The following is a 14,982-nucleotide window of genomic DNA, read 5'->3' as shown; positions in this document are numbered from 1 at the left end:
ACAAAAGCCGTGCCTGAGAAATATATGGTGATCTACTGATAAAATTATCAACAAGAGTTTTCTGAGGGGTGAGGCAAGAGTCATTAATTGTGAAACAAGAACTACTTCGTCAAGAGTGTAAAGTAATAATCCAAAGCCACCAGAAAAAGCTCATAAATAAGTACTTAAGAGAAAACAAAAATATTCTTAGTCAAATACTGGTAGATATGCTAGGTGGGGCCTCCATCACAGCTTGGCCTCAGTCCTTAACCCACTGAGGAGTGAGAGTGCCTTGGCCAGACCTGCCTTCAGTTCTGACCCAGCAGCCTTATTGGATTTGGAGATCATCCAACCTGATCAGTTCCAGGACTAGAGATCCAGGAATGTCAATTTGCTGGCCAACACCTACTCCCTAGGACTCCCACATTGGAAGCTATTTGCACTTTGATATGCCTTGGGGCAAGGACAGAAAACATCTTGCTTCTAGTCACAGATCACCCTCTGGGGAAGTTTACTTTCTCATGAGTGAGATCAGCTTGGCTTAAAGATCTATACCCCACTCATCTCCAACCTACTCCAACCTCAGGCCTGGTAGAGGAAAGCTTAGGGAACTTACTATTTCCCAACTTTACTAGCAGCAAGGAACTTGCACCTCACCCAGTGGTATCTTTTTCTTAGAGCTTTCTAAAAGTTGCTGGATTCCCATAGGTCCTGTTTCTGAATAAAAAGGGGGTTACAGGTTATTGGTGGCCATGGAGGAATGCCTGGCACAGACAACCTACCTGAAGCCTCACTGCAAGAGGAGTGAAAGATTCTTGCAAAAAGAACCCTTGACTGATTTGGCCTCCAGTGAAAACAGAAGTGTTTGACCTCTTCCTGGCCATTGTAGGTTCTAAGCAATTGAGATTTCTATCTTACTCATGTAAAGTAACCATACCCAACAGGCTAGCTCCATGCATCCCTTTTGTCCTTACAACTCCCCGTGGGCCTCAGATAGCTTTGAATGCTGGAAAAGTGAGTATGAGAATGGGTCATTGGGCCATGTCTCCCCTTCTCTCCTTCACTTGGAAGGAGAGAATCAAGCAGTTCTTGATACACTATGGGGCTGGTCAGCTTTTCACTCCCTCAAACAGCTAGACTCACTTCTGTCCTTAATGTTGCCAGATGCCTTGAGAAACTACCCTGGCAACCAAGATCTTGCACTCATCCTGTGAGTTCTGCTTCACTGTAAACTGAACTGTAAGCACAGGGATCGGGGTTCCTGCTACTGTTTCTGGGGAATGTGACTGCAATCCCTCTGATGGGGCATGAGACAAGAACCTACCATTGTGTGAAGGAGAAGTAGATCTGTAATGGCCAGTATTCATAACTGCCTTTTGTGGTTCCATTCCCAAAGAGGAATGTGTAATGGGTGGCAGGTATAGCCAGTCCTGTGTCAGAATAAAGGAGGAAGAGGCCCTGCTACCTCAGTGCCCAGACAAGCCTTGAACGTCAATCATTTCAGTACTACAAACATCAAATTGGTACTAGGAAAATTGTAACATCTAGATTTGGTTTTCTTTCTCTTCAACCTGCTTTTTTGCTACTGGCATGCTATTGAGAGATTGCTAACTTTAAAACTGGGCCAGGGAAAATAAAAAATATTGGCGTTTGTCATCCTCCTCTTCAAAATAGCAGGAACACCATGAATTTGAAACTCCTCTTGAGCACCAGTCCTATATTGCTAAGATTAAATCCTGCTGGCCAACTTTATATTTCAAATACATTGAAAGAATAAAAGGGATTCTTAAGAAGAATAAGGACTAAGAGTATAAAATGTATACTTCTTTATTTATATAAATAAGGCTTTCATACAATCATATTTAAAAGTAATCTGTATTTTTACATTCACCACCCGTGAGTTCCTGACAGGAAAGGCTGTGCATAATGATACACAGCAAGAATCCCACTGCAGGACAACAGGAGCTCAGGAAAGCACCATTAATTTGAGAAGTAGGCAGGCTCTGACACTCCTGTTGCACTGCTAGCAATGGGAAGTCTTAAACTAGTTCCTCCACCAAGTCTTCTTCAAATTCCCCCTGTTCATCAGCAGTAGCATCTTGGAACTGCTGGTACTCGGACACCAGGTCATTGATATTGCTCTCAGCTTCAGTGAACTCCATTTCATCTATGCCCTTACCTATGTACCAGTGCAAGAATGCATTGCACTGGAACATGGCACTGAACTGCTCTGAGATGCACTTGAAGGGATCCTAGATGGCCATGTTGTTGCCGATGAAGGTGGCCGACATCGTGAGTCCATGTGGAGGGGGGGAGGGAAGGGGCGATGTCATACACAGCCGTCTTCACATTGTTGGGGATCCAGTCTCCAACATAGCTGCTGTTCTTGTTCTGCACGTTGAGCATCTGCTCATCCACCTCTTCATGGACATGCAGCCTCGGAAGATGGCAGCTGCTGTCAGGTAGCAGCCATGGCGGAGATCACAGGTGACCATCAAGTTCTTAGCGTCAAATATCTGCTGGGTGAACCTCGGGCACTGAGAGAGCATGGTACTGCTGGCTGGCACGGCTGGTCAGGGGCACAAAGCCAGGCATGAAGAAGTGCAGGCGGGAAAGAGCATCAGATTCAAGGCCAGCTTGTGCAGGTCTGCATTCAGCTGGCCAGGGAAGCACAGGCAGGTGGTAACCCCGCTGTTGGTGGCTGACACCAGGTGGTTCAGGTCGCCATAGTTGGGCATGGGCAGCTTCAAGTTACAGAAGCAGATGTTGTACAGGACCTCGTTGTCGATGCAGAAAGTTTCATCTGCATTTTCCACCAGCTGGTGGACAGAGAAGATCATGTTGTAGGGCTCCAGCACTGTGTTTGACACCTTCAGGGAGGGCATGACACTGAAGGTGTTCATGATGCGGTTTGGGTACCCTTCTTGAATATTGTTGAGAATCAGAGTGCCCATACTTGACCTGGTGCCACCTCCCAAGGAGTGGGCCAGCTAGAAACCCTGTAGACAGTCACACCTTTCTGATTTCCGCCTCACCACATCCAGTACCGGCTCCACCATCTCGGCTTCCTCTGTGTAGTAGCCCTTGGCCCAGTTATTGGCTGCCCCGCTCTGGCCTATCAGACATGATGAGACACACACTCCAAGAATATTTACTGTGACATTTGTATTGTGAAGACAATAGGACTCTTCTGAGCCAACCTTTGCTTTTACTTTAGATAACTTTGGTGAAATAAAGGAAATGTTTTCAATGTATCTGGGACCCTACAAATCACCCAGGTTCTAAAGAAATAAAGACAATGTGGAGGAAGATACATTTTAACCCAAATCAACTACTTGTAGAAATGAAGAACAGAGCCTGCCTCAATACTGGAAATGTAGTTATTTTCACAGGAGGGACAGGAGCACAGTGTGATCATAGGAAAGCTAAGCTGCAAGCACTTGTCTGCACCTTGCTCACACATAGCTGTGCTTTGATTTCTGGTGTCCTGAAGTAGTTCTCTGTTATTGCCGGGACTTTGAAATGACCAGCAGCGCTGAAACCTTGTTGGAGGCTTTCCCTGATTGCTGATCTTTCCCTTTAGAAGCTACTTTGTCATAGAGTGCTTGAAGAGTGGCACTGATCTGAGCTGTCTGAGTGGCCAGGGGCATGACTCCAGTGGACTGGAATAGGTGGGTTAGCTGAGGACAATATCTAGGTGTATAAAGGCTCAGCCCAGCACTGGAGTGCCTGGATGTTAGGACCCATAGACCAGGATGACATACCAAATATGAAGTTGTCTGGCCTGAAGCTCTGGCCAAATGGTCCTGATCTCACTGAGTCTAAGGTTCCAGGCTCTAGGTCCACCATGGTGGCCCGAGGAACATATTTTTTGCCTGTGGGGACAAGAGTTGACGTAGGCCTATAATTGACAAGAAACTTAGGGGCAGAGCTTATGATTTTAATGACTCTCAGCATTCATTACAGAAATTACAGCATTTGAGACATAGAAACAGAAAAGATTGGTTCAGCCATTGAGGGATTTTTTGAAGAGGGATTAGTAGTGGTTCTCTCACTTCAGCCCTCCCTTCTTTTCAGGCCTCCTGGTCACTTCCGCCTTTTGCACACCATCCCATCCCTGCCAATCCTCCGGGGCTAGTCAGTCTTTACTGATGCTGTCAATATAAGCTAGCTTATGTGGATTCAGAACAGGCAGAAGAAAGTAGAAATGCATTTGGAGTGTGGATGGAAAATGCCACTCAACTGTGACTACCCTTTTTGCCCCTTGGTCAATGAGACAGTCATGAGACAATCAAATTGCTTCAGCTTTCTTGTCATCAAGAGGTGATTCAAACTTATACATTCTCTTTCTCGACACTGTCTCTTAAATTACAGAGGAACAATATGGTAATCTTGCTTCACAAAAAATGGAAAAGACAACATTGAAGGAAGAGCTCCTTGCTTCATGATGAGTGTTGGGCTGTTAAGAGCCAGTTGTCATTGTTGGAGTTTTTAAAGTTACTCACCCATAAACCCTTACAGGTGTCTTCCTTGTCAAGGTAATTCAAGTCATTGATTGATATTACCCTTTAAAACTTCCATGGAGATGTTGAATATTTTTGTGATTACCATCTTGTTGTGAGATGAAATCCATTTCTGACTTAGTAAGGAATGGACTTGAAAATTCTGATAATTCTCTTAGAACTTCAATTCTGAAGGAAGCTAAATAAATCTTGACAGGATAAGAACAAATATATGTGAATTAATCCTTCCTCTTCATCCCTTTTCCTTCCCCAGTACTGTTAATTGGGCCACTGGCTCCTCTTCTCCAGTCCGCAAGTTCCAAATGTCTCAGGCCTTAACCCATTCCTTCTCCACCTCCTCGCATGTTTCTCGTCTCCATTCCTGCCAATTTTCATCTTCAGGTTCACCTTTAATTCACCTGCTATTGTCTCTGCACATGCCAACACTGTACATTCCACCAAATGTGGCTTGTCAAGGGAAATAATTATACACTATTTTCTTCTCATATACTTGTACTGTACTCTATAGTAAAACCACTGGCTACATAGCATGTACCTGTTAATAAGTATGATGTCATGTAGAGACACTTGAATGTGTGTGGCAGATTATTTGTAGGTTCTATACAAATACTATTTTATATAAAGAACTTGAGTGTGTGAAGATGTTGTTATTGGTGGGGGTCCTCGAGCCCATTCCATGAGGATACTGAGGGGTGATTGAATTTTAAGTAATGGTGCTGTTTTCATACTTCCTTTAAATGAATTTATTAAAAGACTACTTTTTCAGCCCTTTGTTTATGGATCACATCTGTAATCCTAGCTAATCATGAGGCTGAGATCTGAGGATCATGGTTCAGTGTTAGCCCAGAAGGGAAGGAAAGTTCTTGGAACACCTATTTCCAATTAACCACACACACACACACACACACACACACACACACACACACACACACACACACAACACACAACACAAAGCTCAAAGAGAAGCTCTATCAATTGAGCCACTAGTAGACTTCCAAGTGAACAGTGACCTGATTGAGCCTCACAGGTGTCTGCTGGACCAGACATCCATTAAAAGGGCTAAAGGATGCAGATATCTCATACAGGCTGTGTGACATCTCTGATTGGGTCTGGGATGGATATGGCCACAGACTGACTTATGACCTTGAGAGTCACATAGCTCTCTCCTACAGACAATAAAACCCTGTACAAAGCATCCCAGTAAGTACCTTCCCTTAGGACCCCTCCTGTCTAGCAAGACATTTGATATTCTCTTCTTCAATATATCATTGCTGTTTTATTCTTCCCTCTATATCCATGAACTCATTCTTTGAGATCATAGAGACAAAAGATGTGATTCAGTTATTAGGTTTTCAGTATCAACATGATGGCCTGCTTCAAAACAGACCTTTTTTTCAACTTCCTGGGCACCAAAGCTGGTGGATCCTGAATGCTTTTATCTTGAGCCCTTTTTGTGTTGCCACCAAACCTGTGCTAGAGTATCATCAGTGCCCAAGGGACACACCGGGAATGCGTTTGTTTCAATCACACATGGTATACCTAGGTGTTGAGTCTGCAAACATGATGGGTACTCACAGATGTGTGACTTAGTGATGTCAGCCACTCAGCACAAGGTTTCCCTGGACCAGAGTCTCATCCCCATGCATTGAGTAGATGATAGGTGAAACCTTTGTTTCTCATACACAGATTATATCCTGATTGTTCCTAGTAAATGAATTCCATAGACCACAGGGGAAACAAGCTGAATCCTTCTTTTAGTCATTTCTTCCCTAACACTGACACATCTGCTCCTTGAAGACACCATGGACACATACCTCCCAGTAGAGGCTTTCCAAGACCCTACTCCACCATGTCACCCACCCACTTCAGATCTGTTAGCAGCCACTTTCCTCTAATAAACACATCCCTCATGTCCAGCCTCCCCTATGAAAGTCTTCACTGTTGGGTTTTTATCCTAATGTAGGGGTCACATGCTTAACTATCAAGGTCATGGTTATTTGATATCTTTTGGGTCTACACACAGGACTGCTCAGGGCCATATTGATCCAATGTCTATGGCTCTGTTCACAAGACTGCTCAGTGCCATGGTGATGGGATGTATAGTGTCTGCATATGGGACTGCTCAGTACTATAGTGAATGATGCAGAATATCCATAGAAGGGCACCATTTTCCCATTGAGATTTTCAGCTTTCATTACTTGTGCATAGCTGGTGTTCCACACAGCACTCTAAAATCTATGGGAATTTAGGAAAGAGCCTCTTTATCATGAATTAGCAGAGAATGGAAGAAAATACAATACTCAGCTGTGGTGGTGGTGGCTCTAGCTGGTATTTCTTGATACTCAGCAGACTAAGATCTGAGGATCTAAGTTCAAGGCCAGTCCAGGCAAGAAAATTCAGTGACATTCTTATCCCTAATTAACCACCAAAAATCCCGAAGTAGAGCTATGACTGAAGTGGTAGAGCACTAATCTTCAGCAAAAAAAAAAAAAAATCCAAGTCAACGTTTAGGCATTAATTTAAGCCTTAGGACCAACACACACACACACACACACACACACACACACACACACACACACACACACACAACCATTTGTCCAGCACTGGTGGCTCAAACACCTGTAATCCTAGCTATTTAGGACGCTGAGGTGTGAACTTCAGAGTTTCAATCCAGCCCAGGTAGAAAAGTTTGAGACTTATCTCCAATTAACCACCAGAAAACCAGAAGTGGTCCTGTGGCTCAAAGTGGAAAAGCACTAGCCACGAGGGACAGTGTCTAGGTCCTGAGTTCAAGCCTTTCGACTGACAAGAAAAATAAAATGTAACACCTGGATCAGGTCCTTTGTCTCCTTTGTTTGAGGAAAGAGTCTACAGACAAAAAGGAAGAGGTAAGACAGCATAACTTTATTGAAGGAAAAGACCATCAGAACCCTTGCTAGACAAGACAGGCCCATGGGAGGGAAGGCACTAGTTGATGTGGGTTATGTAAGTATTAATGAAGTGTCTTTAGGAATGAACTATATGTCTCTCAAGACCATTGGACAGTCTGCAGGTCATATCACTCCCCAGGCCTAGTCCGAAGCTCCACAAAGCCAACCCAAGATCTTTATGCATTCTTTAGTCCTTCTGAGTAGGTTATAATTTTGGTACCTACCTCTGGGGTAGAGTCACCTCATCACAGTGTTTATTGTTCCAGGGGCGATGGGCCATGATATGATGTCAAGGAGCCTGCACACAGGACGGCTCAACGCCAAAGTAAAAGACAACTTCTCTGGGAGAGAGACTTTGCCTCCATTGCACAGACATGCTCTTTTTATGCTCTGATAACTCTGGGCGGTTTTTCCATGTTTTCTCATTTTTTTTTTCCAGTGCTTTAGATGGAACCCAGGACATCATGCATGTAAGGCAAGCACTCTCCCATTGCAATTATATTTCTTTCCTTGGATTTGTTTTTAAATGAGCAGTAGATATCATCTTTGTGTATAGGAAAATAGTTATCAAATATCTCCATTTTAAAGGTTTCAGCTCATGAAGTATCACAGTATTTTTTATAATCTAAAATAGAGATATTCTGCCTTGGAGATGTCCAGAGGCCTCAGCCATAAAAACGCCTGGGATAACTGCTGTGCAATTGGCAATGCCAAGCTGGAGCCTTTCCCTTTTGCCCCAGCTTGCTGTTGCACCAGTGCTCCTTTCACCAGAAATGCTCATTTTCTCCATTTCTGCTCTTTGACACTTACATAGAGGAGTCAGCTCCAGCCCTCTGAGAACTCTCTATGGGGGTGCGGAGTGCGGATTCTAGTATGGAAGAGGCCTTCTCTTCCTCCTCCATCTTTTGTGCTGGTCTTGGGCTTGATCTCAGTGACTGGCTCAGTCAGTTTTTCTGTTTGTTTATTTTTTCTTGTTTGTTTGATTTTTAGTCAAGAGCAGAATTTGGCCACAGTTTCACTTCCAGATATTTGGGCTCCTAATTAGTGATGAGTCTCATGAACTTCCCTACACAGGCTGGCTTTGAACCTCATTCCTCAGATGTTTGCCTCATGAATAACGTGGATTATAAGCATGAGCCACAAGCATCTGGCAGAGACAGGGGTTTTCTTTCAGACATACTGGCTAAACAGTGCAAAGATCAAGAGGGGTAGCCTCTTTGTTTCAGCTGACCCCATCTTTTTCCATCACATCCAGCGTCAGCCCTGTACCACTCATGGAGAAGAGCTTGGTGCTTCTTCATGCCTGATCTGAATTAATTCATTGATCATACTAATAATAAATAAAAATATTTCATGAGTATGTTTGTCTTCTCACCAACAGCAACGGATCTAGAAATCAAGAATCATTTATACCTTAACTTTCCAACTCCAGAATGTAGAAAATTACTCACGTTGCATATGCCTTTCTTTGCTAAGTGAATTAGATCAGAGTAGCCTTCACATGTGCTTCTCACCCAGTGGAGATGATAACAAGGTAGCAAGGTGTTGGGCAGCTTGTATAGAAATTGGGCAAGGACCATAAAAACAAACACATTTTGACTTTGAAAGGCTGGAACAAAATCTACAAAGCAAAGGAGTTGCGATACTAATATCAGATAAAATAGACTTCAAATTAAAATTAGTTAGAAGAGATAAAGAAGGTCACTACATACTAATGAAGGGATCTCTCCTTCAGGAGGATAGTACAATTGTAAATAGTTATTCACCAAACAATGGAACACCCAAATTTATCCGAGAAACACTCCTTTCTCTCAAATCTCATATAGATCTAAAGACATTAATTGTTGGGGACTGTAACACTCCACTATCGCCACTAGATAGATCAACTCAGCAAAAACTCAACATAGAAACCGCAGACCTCAACAACTGCATAGATCAACTAGATTTAACAGACATCTACCGAATATTTCACCTAGCAGCATCAGAATACACGTTTTTCTCAGCAGCACATGGAACATTTTCCAAAATAGACAACATTTTAGATCACAAAGCAAATTTGTCCAAATTCAGAAACATTGAAATTATACCTTGCATTCTCTGAGACCACAAGGGAATAAAATTAGAACTCAGCACCAAAATCCACCAAAGAAAGTCCGGTAACATATGGAGGCTGAACAACACACTGTTGAACCACCAGTGGGTCATGGAAGGGATTAGAAACAAAATTCAATTGTTCATGATATTCAACAAAAATGAGCACACAAACTACCAGCTTCTCTGGGACACAGCAAAGACAGTACTCAGAGGCAAGTTTATAGCTCTGAATTCCTACATCAACAAATTGGAGAGAGCTGAAACCAACAATTTAATGAGACAGCTGAGCCTCCTTGAAAAAGAGCAGCAAGATAAACCCAATCCAGTAGACGGAAAGAAATAAAGAAAGTTAAATCAGAAATAAATGAATTAGAATCCAAAAAAATCATAGAAAGAATCAACAAAACAAAGAGTTGGTTCTTCAAAAACATTAACAAAATTGACAGACCCTTAGCAAATCTTATCAGAAAAAGAAGAGAACACACCTAAATAAATAAACTCAGAGATGAGAATGGTAACATCACCACCGAAACAACCAAGATTCAGAATATTGTAAGGGAATATTTCTCAAAACTTTATGCTTATAAGTTTGAGAACTTGCCAAAAATGGACCTTTTCCTAGCAAATATCGACATGCAGAGACTAAACCAAGATGAGTTAAACCATCTTAACAGGCCCATATCAAGAATTGAAATAGTAACAGTAATCAGAGAACTCCCTTCTGCTGTTTTACGGTGGAATTCTACAAGGCCTTCAAAGCAGAACTCACACGAATACTCATTCAACACTTCAATGAAATTAAAGAGAAGGTTCACTACCGAATTCATTCTATGAAGCTATAATAACCCTCATTCCAAATCCAGGCAGGAACTAATCAAACAAAGAACTATAGACCCATATCTTTGATGAACATTGATGCCAAACTTCTCAACAAAATTTTGGAAAATCAGCTTCAACAATTCATCCAAAAACATCATACAGCACAATCAAACAGGATTCATTTCAGGGATGCAGTGCTGGTTCAATATACACAAATCAATAAACATAATTCATCACATCAACAAAGGTAAGGATAAGAACCACATGTTTATCTCAACAGATGCAGAAAAAACATTTGACAAGATCCACCACCCCTTTATGATGAAGGTTCTGGAAAAATTAGGAATCCATGGAACATTCCTCAATACAATAAAGGCTGTATAAGACAAACCTACAGCCAGTATTATACTCAATTGTGAAAAACTGAAGCCATTTACTCTAAACTCAGGAAAGAGACAAGGATACTCACTCTCTCCTCTACTCTTCAATCTAGTATTAGAATGCTTAGTTACAGCAATAAGACAAGACGCAAACATAAAGTGGATCCAAATAGGGAAAAATGAAGTAAAACTCTGCCTCTTTGCAGATGAGGTGATCTTGTATTTTAAGAATCCCATGGACTCCACTCCCAAATTACTCATTGTGATTCAAAACTTTGGCAAAGTAGCAGGGTATAAAATTAACCCCCCAAAATCAATGGCTTTTCTATATGCCAACAATGAGAAAAGTGTGGCTAAAATCAAGAAAAAAAAACTCCATTTAGAATAGCCCCACAAAAAATAAAATACCTAGGAATTTACTTAACCAAAGAAGTGAAGGACCTCTATGATGAAAACTTTAAAAACCTGAAAATGGAAATCAAAACAGAACTTAGAAAGTGACAAATAACTCCTGGATTGGAAAGATCAACATCGTGAAAATGGCAATACTTCCCAAGGCTATCTACAAATTCAATGCGATACCTATCAAAATTCCAAACTCATTCTTCAAGGAAATAGAAGACACAATCTAAAAATTCATATGGAACAATAAAAGACCCCAAATAGCAAAAACGATCCTTAACAGAAAGAACACTGCTGGAGGAATAGCAATACCAATTTTCAAACTCTACTATAAAGCCACAGTAATCAAAACAGCTTGGTATTGGCACAAGAACAGACCTCAGGACCAATGGAATAGAATTGAAAACCCAGAAATGAACCTACAGACCTATAGCCATTTAATCTTTGATAAAGGAGCTAAAAAAAATAGAATGGAAGAAAGACAGCCTCTTCAGTAAATGGTGTTGGCAAAATTGATTAATTACCTGTAGGAAACTAAAGCTATAACCTTATATATCACCTTGCACCAGAATCAACTCCAAATGGATCAAAGATCTCAGAGTCAAAGCAGACACTGTGAAAACTTTACAGGATGGAGTAGGAGAAACCCTACTTCTCCTTGGCACAGGCCAAAATTTTCTTAATAGAGACCCAGAAACACAAGAAATCAAAGAAAAGTTGGACAAATGGGATTACATGAAAGTGCATAGCTTCTGTATGGCAAAGGACATAACTCACAAGATTAATAGAAAGCCCACGGATTGGGAGAAGATGTTCACTATCCTTACAACAGACAAGGGTCTTATATCTAAAATATACCTGGAACTCAAAAAATTAAATCTCCCAACAACAAATCTTCAAAGAAACAACTGCCCAATAAATAAGTGGGCTAAAGAAGTAAAGAGAAACTTCTCTGAATAGGAAAGAAGAATGGCCAATAGACACATGCTCGACCCCTCTAGCCATAAAAGTAATGCAAATCAAAACAATATTGATATACCACCTCACACCAGTTAGAATGTCTATAATCAAGAAGTCCAATTACAACAGATGCTGGAGGGGATGTGGACAGAAGGGAACCTTACTGCATTGTTGGTGGGAGTGTAAACTTGTTCAACCACTTTGGAAAGCAGTATGGAGGTTGCTCAAAATACTCCACATAGAGCTCCCCTATGACCCGGCAATCCCACTTTTGGGCATTTACCCAAATGTTCACAATCAACAACACACTAAAGCTCCCAGCACAACTATGTTTACTGCAGCATTATTTACCATTGCTAAGATATGGAACCAACCCAGATGCCCCTTGGTAGATGAATGGTTCAAGAAAATGTGGTATATATACGCAATAGAATACTATGTCTCCATCAGAAAGAATGGCATTGCCCCATTTGTTAGGAATTGGAAAGACTTGGAAAAAATTATATTAAGTGAAGTAAGCCAGGCCCAAAGAATCATAGGTCCCATGGTTTCCCTTATTTGCAATAACTAGTATATGTCTGAGTCAACCAGAAAAGGTGAGATAAGTTGATGTTAGGGGAATGAACCCAAAGGTACGTATTCAGGGGTTTTGTTTTGTTTTTTTTTTCCTTTCATGCAATTGTTTCTATCATATTTATAAGATTATTTCTATGTTGCTTTGTATGTCCCTCCCCCACAGTATAACCCATACTTTCACTGTTTTTGATGTTGGGATAATTTGTGGAGGAGAAGGGAAAAAACAAATCGTTTAACTAGGGATACAGGTGGACCCATTGCACCAATAAGATGTACAAGTTGTTATGTCGAAAAACGAACTTAACAACTTGGGGGAGGATCGGTTGGGGAGAGGGGAGTAGTATGGGAAGGGATGGGAAGGGGAAACAACGAGGAGTCAACAATGCTTGATAAGAAATGTACTCGTTATCTTGCCCACGTAATTGTAACTCCTCTGTATGGAATTCTCATAATAAAAAAAAAGTAAAAAAATAAAATAAAATAAAATAAAAAGATATTGGCAAGGGTGGCTCGTCTGAAATCTGAGCTACTCAGGAGGACAAGATCTGAGGTTTGTGGTTTGAAGCCAGCCATAGCCAAAAACTCTTTGACACTTTTGTCTCCAGTTAACTAACAAAAACCCTTTTGTTGGTCATGGGGCTTGAAGTCTGACCCTAGGCACTGTCCCTCAGGTCTTCAGCTCAAGGCAAATGCTCTACCACTTGAGTCATAGCGCCACTTCTGGTTTTCTGGTGGTTTATTGGAGATAAGAGTCTCACGGATCGGGCACCGGTGGCTCATGCCTGTAATCCCATGGTTTCCCTTATTTGCAATATCTAGTATATGTATGAGTCAAGCAGAAAAGGTCAGGTAATGTGATGTTAGGAAAATGAACCCTTAGATGTGTATTTTAATGTTTTTTTTTCTTTCATGCATGTGTTTCTAACGCATTTATAAGATTATTTTTTGTTGCTTTGTATGTCCCTCCTCCACAGTATAACCCCGATTTCACTATATTTGATGTCAGTATATCTTGTGGAGGAGATTGGGAAAAACAAGTCATTTAAGGATTCAGGTGGACCTGTTGCAACAATGAGAAATACAAGTTGTCATGTCAAAAACGAGCTTTACAATGTCGGCGGGGGGGGGGGGGGGGGGGGGGGGAAGGATTGAGTGGGGGGGAGGGGGAAGGCTGGGAAGGGATGTGAAGGGTAAACAAAGGATGAGGCTGCAATGCTTGGTAAGAAATGTATGCATTATCCTGCCCATGTAATTGTAACCCCTCTGTATAGTATGTTCACAAATAAAATTAAATTAAATTAAATTAAAAAAAAAAAAAAGAGTCTCACGGACCGGGCACCGGTGGCTCATGCCTGTAATCCTAGCTACTCAGGATGCTGAGATCTGTAGAACGTGGTTCAAAGCCAGCCCAGGCAGGAAAGTCCGTGAGACTCTTATCTCCAATAAACCACTAGAAAACCAAAAGTGGTGCTGTGGCTTAAGCGGTAGAGTGCTCACCTTGAGCTGAAGAGCTGAGGGATAGCGCCCAGGCCCAGAGTTCAAGCCCCACGACGGAACAACAACAACAAAAAAGTCTCATGGACTTTTCTGCCTAGGCTGGTTTTGAACCGTGATCCTCAGATTCAGCCTCTTGTGTAGCTAAGATTGCAGCCATGAGCCACTGGCACCCAGCTATGGCAGTGTTTTTAATGATCTCCTTCCCTCATGAGTTCTGCTTGAGAATGTGGCTTCTGCCTTTTGACAGTGGCTACCGGTGGTGCTAGCTCTGGTCAAATCCAGGCAGGAATTTCTGAAGCTTCTCTGATCCTGTGTACCCAGGCACCCTCACCATCAGCCCTCGCTGCCAACAAGAATGAGTAATGAACAATCACATGAAAATTCCATGCTTAGTGACCTTTTTCTCTAAATAGCATTTTTAAAAGAAACGTTTGGTAACACAATGAAGAGACAAAGGTCAAGGGGGGAACCAATACAACAACAATATAAACAAAACAATATGTTGGAAATGATCTGTACAACTTGGGTAAACTGTCTGTACATCATCTTGACAATAAAAATAAATAAATAAAAATGTATAAATAAAAGGAAAATTTCTGCATAGCAGACTGGGAGTGAAAAGTCACGTTTACGAAAGCACTGTCAAACAAGAATAGTTTCTTAGGTTAGTGAAGGAAAAGATGATGTCATATTCATTTTTATATTACTCAGCCTCAGAAGAAAATGAGCACATAATTAAACATATATTTTATGCGAGGCACTATTGTCTCATGGATACAATTCTAGCTACTCAGGAAGCTGACATCTGAGGACCAACGTTCA

General features: G+C 41.5%; 1 pseudogene; it reads right to left on the bottom strand.

Moving 5' to 3' along the window:
* Positions 1-2,018: 2,018 nt before the first annotated feature.
* Positions 2,019-8,334, bottom strand: LOC122127788 (annotated as a pseudogene).
* Positions 8,335-14,982: the final 6,648 nt, after the last annotated feature.

The sequence above is a fragment of the Dipodomys spectabilis genome, unplaced genomic scaffold, assembly GCF_019054845.1.
Source record: "Dipodomys spectabilis isolate Male_0828 unplaced genomic scaffold, ASM1905484v1 ptg000312l, whole genome shotgun sequence".
In the NCBI taxonomy this organism is placed as follows: domain Eukaryota; kingdom Metazoa; phylum Chordata; class Mammalia; order Rodentia; family Heteromyidae; genus Dipodomys; species Dipodomys spectabilis.
Note: the sequence above shows the minus strand (reverse complement) of the source record. Positions and strands in the feature narration are given on the sequence as shown.